Source organism: Aptenodytes forsteri, unplaced genomic scaffold, assembly GCF_000699145.1.
Source record: "Aptenodytes forsteri isolate BGI_AS27 unplaced genomic scaffold, ASM69914v1 Scaffold81, whole genome shotgun sequence".
Taxonomy (NCBI): Eukaryota; Metazoa; Chordata; class Aves; order Sphenisciformes; family Spheniscidae; genus Aptenodytes; species Aptenodytes forsteri.
The window spans coordinates 4,195,430-4,205,269 of NW_008795259.1; the positions used below are offsets into that span (position 1 = coordinate 4,195,430).

General features: G+C 39.2%; 1 protein-coding gene across 1 annotated transcript in view; it reads right to left on the bottom strand.

The window, feature by feature from the left end:
* The window catches only part of GMDS (GDP-mannose 4,6-dehydratase), a 369,080-nt gene that overhangs the window by 194,180 nt on the left and 165,060 nt on the right, over positions 1-9,840 (bottom strand). The window lies entirely within an intron of this gene.

Genomic DNA, 9,840 nt, shown 5'->3' on the forward strand with positions numbered 1-9,840 from the left:
AAAAAGGGGGGGGGGGGGGAATAGCTTAATGACTCACTTGAGATGACAAGCATTACACAGCACACATGGCAGCGATGAATTTGGCAGCCGATTCTGTTACATGAAGCTTCCTCCCCTTCCCCCAACAGCTGTTTACATGTTTGCAGTTTGCATTTCTCTCTTGCAAGTTGCTCTTCACTGGAAATGTGGAGAGGGAGGCACTGTGTTCCTTTGCAACAGAGCAAGTGTTGTTCAAGGCCGCTCTGTGGGTAACTCCTCGGGACTACAAGAAACTCAGAGAGATGTATGACTCTTAACTAGGAGAGATACTGCAGGTAAAATCTGCTGGCTGCATATACAGCTGCTATTTCCAGCTCACAACTGGAAGGGACTGAACCTCAGGGAGGTTGGGGTCCTTTTCCAGTTAGCTGGGTCTACTCTTTGTAAGAATTATTCTTTATAGTAACCCAAACAAGGACATTTTTAGGACATTTGGACAAGATGACCTCCAGACCTTCCAACCTCAACCATTCTGTGAAACCAAAGATTATCACTTTGAATTCACTCAGGATCTGGGAAAGATCCGAGCTTTGGAGCTCAGACCAGCTTCTAAAGCTTAGTCCCTTGCTTTCTGTAATGAATTACAGCAATTGGTGACTATCTTGCATTTTCTTCTTTGCACTCCATTGAAAAAGTAAGTGTATCCCTTTCTCCTGAGTCCCCTTTTGTATTTCTAGTGGCACTACAGTTACTAACAACTCCCCGGCTGTATCAAACCTAGGCACCTCGGTGAATTATGGACCAATGCCAAAGCAAAGATCGCATGGGATAAATCTAGTCTGGGTGTTCCCATTCATATGAATGCACTGACAGCGTACGATGAGTGTAGGAATTAAAAATAATCTGGCAGTATCAGGTTAAAAAAGCTGGTGATGATTAGCAGATACTCTGTGTTGGAGAGTGGGGAGGTAAGGAGAGGTGAAAGAGGGAACTCAGGGAGGGGGCAATTAAATGATTACTTTGCAGAAACTCCAGGCGATAAAACAAAGGTCAAAGAGAAGAGGAGAAAGATACATCTTGAAGCCACCGTTACCCTAAAGGTTGTACCTGCAGCTGTGAGAGCACGACATAGCTATGCCTGGTGAAAGACAAAAATTAATCAATGGGAATGAACGGGTGACACTGAGAAAACACAACGTGCTGCCACAGTTGGACGTGACTGTACTATTTCAGGAGGGGAGGAGAGGGTAAAAAAAGCAGATGTCAGACCCACATTCAAAAGCAGTCACTCCAAGCCATCCAAGCAAATGCTCCCCCGCACTATAAGACATGTAGCAGGAGCAATTAAGCCTCTCTCTGCCACACACATTCCTTTTTAAAATGCAAGAGTCATTGACTGTGCTTTAGCATTCCTCAGCAGCCACAGCTGTATTATAGCAACTCTGTTATTCCAGATAGCTTGAGGGGAAAGTACCTGCACAGAGGAGTGTTAACCTCTGCCTTTAATTGCACAGTGACATCATCCACGAGATTTAACTTGTGCTTTTGACACAACATCAGACTTTCAATGCAAAGGCTTAATTTAGTACACCATGCAAAAGTGTTGAAATCCTCTTCAGTACAGAAATCGATAAAGTTTTTATCGGGGACAATGCAAGTCTAAAAATGTAATGAAATGTTTTGTCTGTCAGAAAAGGTTTCTATTTCCAAGCCTGAATTTGCATATTGAGATTGCTTTAAAATGTGGGAAGCAAAAGTTAGAAATTGTTTTAAAGTGTAGAGTTTGAATGACAGGAATACCTTTATGAATAGCTGTAGCACAAGAATGCCTTTTCCAAAAGTACTTTATAAGTATTTCACAGTTACTTGGGAAAGAAAAAGTAACACAGTCAAATCTTCATATAATAATATAACAATCTTCAAATAATATGGGGCCTGTTTTTTGGGTTTTTTTCCCAATGTTCACTGCGGTCCTTAACTACCTGACATTTCATCAATCTTCTGGCACCTTGTCCTTTTTTTTTTTTTTTCCCTTCTGGTATCACTTCATCTTTGTCAAGGTTTGCTTTTTTTTCCATGCATTTATGCCATGCTGCTGAGCTTTTCAGAAGTTACAAAGTAGAACTATCTGCACACTGTGCTGAAGATAATTTTACTGCATTAACGTAATAACTCATCAGTCAAATTTTGGATATCCAGGTATTACTTATTCTGCTGTTCTAACTTATAAAAACCGTTATACTCTGAGGGAAAAGTATTTCTAGACAAGCCAGGTTTGGGTAGAGGGGGAAGGCTCCAGTTTGCATTAGGCAGAAGAATGGCTAAGTAGAAAAGAGAAGAGGTAAGAGAGTGTTTCTTGAAGTGGCACTTCTAAAACTGATGGGTTATCTGTTCAATTGTTTGACCAAAAGCCACAAGTGGCAGAATACAGATTTCATGTGCTGCAGCACATGAACAGAGTTGTGATTTTTGTTGCCAGTCTCAGGATCTTTGGTGCTTTCCTTAGAGCTCTTCTTCCCAGAGTCATGAGATTGCACAGGCCTCTCAGCTTTCTTTTTAAAAGAAATAAAAACAAAACAAAAAAATATTAAAGCCTCTCTAGTTCCAAGTGAAAATTTAAAAGCAAAACTTGAGTATTCCCTGAAAGTTCAGAAAACCAAAAAGGCAAATAAATCAACACTTACTCTTTTTAGGTTAAATAAATTGTGATTTTTTTTTAATCTCCTCGTTTTGAAGATCCACTTCACTTTCTATTTATTTATTTATTTAAACACAGGGGAAGAATCCACGGTGAACGTAACAAATCATAATATTGTGGGTAACCTCATACTCCTCATAGGTACTTTTCATCAGGTTAACAATTTCCAGTGAGACTCACAAAATTTAGTCATATTTTTAAATACCTTCTCTTGAATCATCATGATTGCTTTTTCCCAACATCTGATCTGCTAGTAATCAAGGAAAACAAATAGCCTTCTTTTGCAATCCTTTTCTAATCTGTGGAGAAAAGGACTAATAGTACAATGGTGCCTATTCAGTAACAGTCAAAATATTATTTGAACACTAAGCACTAGGGCAGAAATCCTTCAGGCCCTCCTGTTTTCTGACAAAGAGCCGCAACTTTGGCAAGTGTACGTGAAGTGCATTTCTGAGGCGAGCAAAACTAACCTCTGAACTTTGTTTTTGAGATGCTCATACTTTAAAAGCAGAAGATAGCAAGCATGCATAGAAAAGTGAGCTGAAAACCCCAGGATCTGGGGGGAGGGTAGATTGCCATGCCCAGGTGGAAGGGATGATGTTTTATGCAGATAACCACTCCATTCTTAATTTGCACTTTATATTTTGCCACTTCTATTTTGCAGGTATGTGATTGTGTCCATGGCAATTTATTAGCAACTGTAGGAGTCAGTAACCCAGCTTTATCCTCTGAACTAAGATTTAGTGCACGGATTAAAACCTGTCACAAAATAAGACTGTGGCTGAAGCTTTTTAGCCAGCGTGCAGGGGGCAGGTTTTCAGTGATGATAGCCCTGGCTGTGGGATTTACAGTTGGCAACAGAAAACAATTGGAAATATACAAAATTGTGCCTTAAGTTTTTTGGAGTATTAATCTTCTGAAATAAGCTTTGGACAGGACACTATAAGGTCACATTTCCCAATTAATACATGAACAATAACGGATTAAGGTCTTCTCCCTGCGATTAAGGTGTCCTGTCTTGCCAATAGTTCTCTAAGGAGAATCACTTGCTGTAGTCAGTGAGCTATTCCTCATGGCCGAAGTGCCTACATCTTCTGCCTTTGGAGTGGAGCAAAGAACAAGCTCTTCACAAATCAGACACGTCTATAGACTTTCTCCATCGTATCAAAACTAGTCATCTTCATTTGAATGCAATTAGATTTTCACTACTTATATCATACTATTTCTTTTCCTCTGACAAGGAGGGGGCTTTTTAAAAGTAATTTTCTTTCTTCCTCCACTCCACCATCTCATTTATCCCATTTCCCCTCAAGCATGTTTTAAAAAATGGCCAGTCCTGACTGTTAACAGCATCTCACACATCCGTATCTGTTTGTTCCTTCCCAGCTCCATTATTCTGATCAAATTGCATCTTCATCTTTCAGTAACTCTGGATATTTTTCACTCCACACGTTCCTGAAGTGCAATGTCTTTATCTAATGCCTACTGATCTCCCTTCCACACTGCTATGTTTCTTAGCCTGCCTGTCTCAAATTACCGGACTGGTACGTTCACTAGATGTTTGTCATAGCAAGATGTTATGTGCATATAGAGCACGCATACCTTGAAGATCAGGGTAAGGAGACACAAAAGGTATGTGGAAAGCATTGTTAAACGATATAAGGACAGCATCTGGTCAAATTCATACCACTATGAATGAATCCTGAGAACCTGAAAATCCTTAGCACTGCGTGAGAAGCGATTCTCCTGCATTGCTGTGATAGCCAGCAGTTCAGCAAATTGAAAGGGCAAGATATTAGTCACCCTGCTCAACACAGACAGCATTTAGACCAAACAAGGTCTCCAGTTAGCCAGCTGGCCCACGTTTGAATGGGTCAGTTAGCTTCTAGCTAGATGCATCATAGAGCCACGTTCCCTTCTCTCTGCCATCAGATATGGCTGCTCTACTACCTTCTTCCAAATATTTCAGGTCAGCCACAGAAAACATTAGCTTTGCTATCTCAGTGCTGTGCAGAAACCAGTCAGGCTACTAAACTACAGTAGTAAAATGTGGAGTGGCTGCACAGGAGTTTATTTCCCGCCTTTATTGGCCCAGATAGTGCAGAGTCTGCATCTCATTTGTGAGGAGAAGTCTTGCTGAATGCAGCTGTCAGTCGTCAGAAGGACATCCTGCTTACAAGAAGTCACTGCTGAAATGAAATGCTGCACGCAGTAACCTGGTGTTCAAATGGGTGTTGCAGACAAGCTTGCAGAGAACATTGCAAAAAGTCACTGAAGAAACTTCCATGGGTTCTGAGCGTGGCTCAGCGCTCACTGCTTCAGCATGCAGCTAGGGTTTAGGGTATTACTGAGGTGAAGCATCCTAGCTAGAACAATGACTGTCTGAAGTCAAAACACACAGAATCACTGACAAACTTAAAAACCTAACAGAACCCCATATGCAACACTTCTGCATTGTTAGGTTTTTTTTTTTCTTCTTCTTCTTCAACAGCTCTGGATAGAAGAGAGACTATCTTCATAAGAAATCCTGCCAGGTCAAACTGAAATCTGAGGATTCAGATTACACCTTATGATCAAGAGCATCTGCTTTCATCTCAGGCACAGCAGGGACGAGGCAAGAGGCATCATTCAAGATCTGAAAAAGGAGTCAGCAGCAAGTGTGGCGCAGCGAGCACTCTAGTGGGAACGAAGATAGAACAGCATCAGCAAATTTTGTTTTGCTTGTTTGCTTTCCTGCTTGCTTTTTTAATAAAAGAATCTGCAGTGTTTATGTGTACGTGCGCGTGTGTAAGTGCACACAAAATTACGCAAAGCGTATTCCAGCTCGATACATGGAAAAAAGTGTAAGAGAGCAAAAAGTCAAATCAGTGTCAATTTATAGTAATTGTAAAAAGCTCATGTCACAGAAAATCCAGCACTGCAGGATTCTTTGCAACCTAGTTACATGGAAGAACTGCTTTACAAAAAATTACTTAGAAAGGGACTGTACGGTTTGAGAGCACACTCTGTACAGACACACCTACTCTCTCAACTACACAACTACCGGGCTAATTTCAGAATTATTAAATTTTCTTTTAAAGAGATTTTCATACTTTTACTTATTTTTTAAAGTAAGGAGGTCTGTTGATAGGTGGAAAACATAAATGTAGCAAACACCCAGCCCCCCCAAAAAAACCTAGAAGAAAACAATTTCAGTTACTGATCTGTACTACTTGAAAATGGAAATCTGAAAGATTTCTATTTGCCAGAGATTCATTTTGCTATATAAGACAATATCCCTTTTCTCTTTTAACACATTTATGCTGATATTCCATTGGCCCTTTGAAGGTTAATGGTAGCCTTTTTGGTGTCATTGTGAATATTAAGGTACACCCTGCACAGCAATCCAACAAATGGCTCCAACAAGGGCACATGTTATCCCTTAGGTGATGAGAATTGTGACATTTGTGCAAGATCTTTGCAGTAGCATCAAGGAGTCAGAGACACCATTTGTGTGGGGATTCAATTCCACCTGAAGTGCAGTGATAAGGGTCTACATTCTCAAATCTTCTTAAATATTGGATTTCCAATTCTGCTTGCACATATAAAACCCAATTCCTTATACTTTCTAAAGAAAGAGAGATGTTATTTAGAGAGAGGTTATTTAGCTCTATCAGATCAACACTATTCGAACCTAGACTTTCTATACTGAATTTTTTATCTGTGGTAAATGTGTCAACACAGAACAGCCAATTTCCCTTATAACGCCTGATCAGCATTAGCTGTATTTAAAAAACACACAATTAAAAAAAAAAAAGAAACCTCCACAAAAGCTTGGGTTTGGCTCCTTGTGCTTCAGGACATAAATGAAACTCTAAAAGAGGGAAAGAGGAAGAAATTTCCCCCATGACGCATTTATTCCACAGCTGCCCACTCCAAGTTTCTCGTCCTTTCTCGGTAGGCACAGCGAGCTGGCAGCCGTCAGAGACACTGGACTGAATGACGGCTGGGCTGGGCTGCTACAGAAAATCCTATATTTAAATGTACAAGAATTTGTCCCTTCACCAGTCTGGGTCAGATCTGCTGTACTCAGCAATGCAAAGAAACTTTTAGTTTTGCTCTATTTTTAAAGAACGTGAGCACACGCATGCAGGTCAGAAGGATTTGTACAACAATTTACAACAGTTTGTGGAGCAGATTAACTAGATTCTTCCCTGCTGAAAGGATTATATAAAGATTAAAACATTCAAAGTAGAGAAAAGCATGTAATACATGAGGGTAATTTACGCTAAACCCATTATTAAGGAGATGAACACATTTAATTAAAAAAAAAAAAAAGACAAGACAAAACCTGAAAAAAAAAAAAAAAAAAAAAAAAAAAAACACTGGACTGAATGACGGCTGGGCTGGGCTGCTACAGAAAATCCTATATTTAAATGTACAAGAATTTGTCCCTTCACCAGTCTGGGTCAGATCTGCTGTACTCAGCAATGCAAAGAAACTTTTAGTTTTGCTCTATTTTTAAAGAACGTGAGCACACGCATGCAGGTCAGAAGGATTTGTACAACAATTTACAACAGTTTGTGGAGCAGATTAACTAGATTCTTCCCTGCTGAAAGGATTATATAAAGATTAAAACATTCAAAGTAGAGAAAAGCATGTAATACATGAGGGTAATTTACGCTAAACCCATTATTAAGGAGATGAACACATTTAATTAAAAAAAAAAAAAAAGACAAGACAAAACCTGAGTCATGAAGCAGTGAGATGATACCCCTTTAAACGAGGACAGCTTTCAAATAAAGCTGTGGTAGAAGTTATTTCTTCACCAAAGTGGCATTTTTGCCAACAAGACTCTTGGCAGCCTTCAAGGGTCAACACTAGCACAATTGACCAAATATGGTTGGGAATTTGAAAACATTGAAGATATTAGCATTTGTTCCTGAGTCTAACATAACACAGTCCAGTCTTGCCACCAGAGCCTATAACTATTAAGTGATAACTTAAGCACTGGAATGCAAATAATCCATTGGTTCACATTAGTGTCATTTCCATTTGTTGATGTTCCCAGTCCCCTTCAAATCCTGGCAGTACCTTACTTGACTTCTGAGGGGAACAATCTACAGGAAATGTACTAAAAAAGTTAAATGACGAGAGCAGAAGTCAGCGGTGGTTTACTTGCAGAGAAGGGAAAAAAGACGATACATTAAACTACACTGTCCAGAGTTACTTGACCTCAAACTGATTGCTGTTAAATTGCTTGAATTGAAGTTAGTCATTTACCTACTGGCAGCTACTCAAGATTTATCTTTACAGGCTACAAGGTTTTATCATTTGTCCATAAACTCCCTGCCAAATGTTAACTTTCAAAATACTGGTTTAACTGTGAAGTGTGGGGAAGCTTTGCTGAAGTCAATGAAAAATTAACATAAGTGCATGATAAAACATTAAATTCTTAAATAATTTGGCGCCTCTCCTCTGAGAAGTTAAAAGGATGCTCTGAATACTTAATGGGTAAAATAGAAGAGCATAATAATTTTTAAGGAACAGTCTGCGATCTGAAGTCATCTGACCTAGAAATGTCATAATGGGCATCTGTGTTGGAAAAATAATAAGGGTCTATAATTTATTAGGATATACTAGACAAAAATTAAATTATCATGGAGATAAGCTTTATGCTACAAAGATAAATGCAATTACTTCTCATTTTAAAGGGAAATAAAAAAAGTTACCCTGGGAAAAATGAAGTCCTCCCACGCTTTTAGCTACACCTTTATCTAGCACATATATCAGTTTAATGTGTCCAAACATCCCAGCAAACTTTTAATTTAAACCTGCATTCAAACAGATACAAGAAACAGGAAGATAAGCAGTAAAATAAAACCCCAGAAACAAAACCCAAAACCTGGATTTCAACAAACTCTGTAGTTGTCATCAGGGTATTTTTTATTTGGGGAAAAAAAAAAAAAGGGAAAAAAAGACAATGAAAGAATGTAAAAAATGACAGTGACCTTACAGAAAACCTGTTGTGCTTTCTTAAACACTGTATTTTTTATGGAGAGTGAGCAGCTGCAGGAGGACTCCAGCACTTTGCTGGACTGGATCCTGAAGCTATGCCCCAGAGACCATCAAATTATTCCCCTAGTACTCTTCGCAGCTGACTTCTTTCCTTATCGAGGCCGATCAGTGATGTAGGCAAGGGTAAAATGCAAGTAAAACAAAAGACACTGAAGAAATAACCTCCACACCAGCCCGAGCTCTCCCTCTCATAATCTGGCCAAGTGGAGCATTAACCAGAGGGAGGGCATTACAGCCCGGCCCATGGCAGAGCACCTTAGCTGAACTATGCTTGAAGAGCCCAAAGTTACAAATATCTTCATAGTTTGATATATTTCCCAAGCCCGTGCTCCCTCCAGAGCCTAACAGGTCAGACAGACCTCCATACCTGAAAGAGGTACAGGAACACACTTTCCAGGCCCAACACAAAATGTCCTCAGAAATAGGCAAAACTCAATTTTTTTCCAGCTATGTGCCATACTGCTAGACCCAATTATTTATTATGCCATTCCCCAGAGCATCAGAACCAAAGAAAACTGAAAATCCTGAAGCCAACAATTAAGTCGTCAGACACATCAGCCTCTTCAAAGATGTTCCACTGCAAGTTAGAAAACCAGTGTCTGCCTAGAAAATGTTTGGGTTATTTTTTTCTTTCCTTTTTTTTTGTTCTTTTTTTTTTTAAATTTTATTTAAAAGCAGTAAGGTAAAGAAACAAGCATTTCTGCATTTTCAGACGTCTCTGCATTTTCAAAAGCAGCCTGTTATTCTAGGCACCTCAGCTCCCGAATGCTCAACTTCAGATACTGAAAAGGGACTCGATGAATGGTCCTCACCTTTCAACAGGCAGACTGAGTCTAGTCTGCACACCAAAATGGAAGCATTCAAGATCTAGAGCACTAATCTCTTTTAGAAATCGAAATAAAATATAGAAGATTGTTAGATTTATGTTCTGAATAAAGGTAACTAAGCATATTCCACCTGCCCCTTCATAAGACCACTGAAAGTCAGCATCCACGTTTCCAAGGTGCATCCCATTCCAAGCTCAAGAAAGGGATTTTCACAACTTCCATAGACAGCAAAAAAAAAAAAAAAAAAAAAAAAAAAAAAAAAAAAAAAAAAAAAAAAAA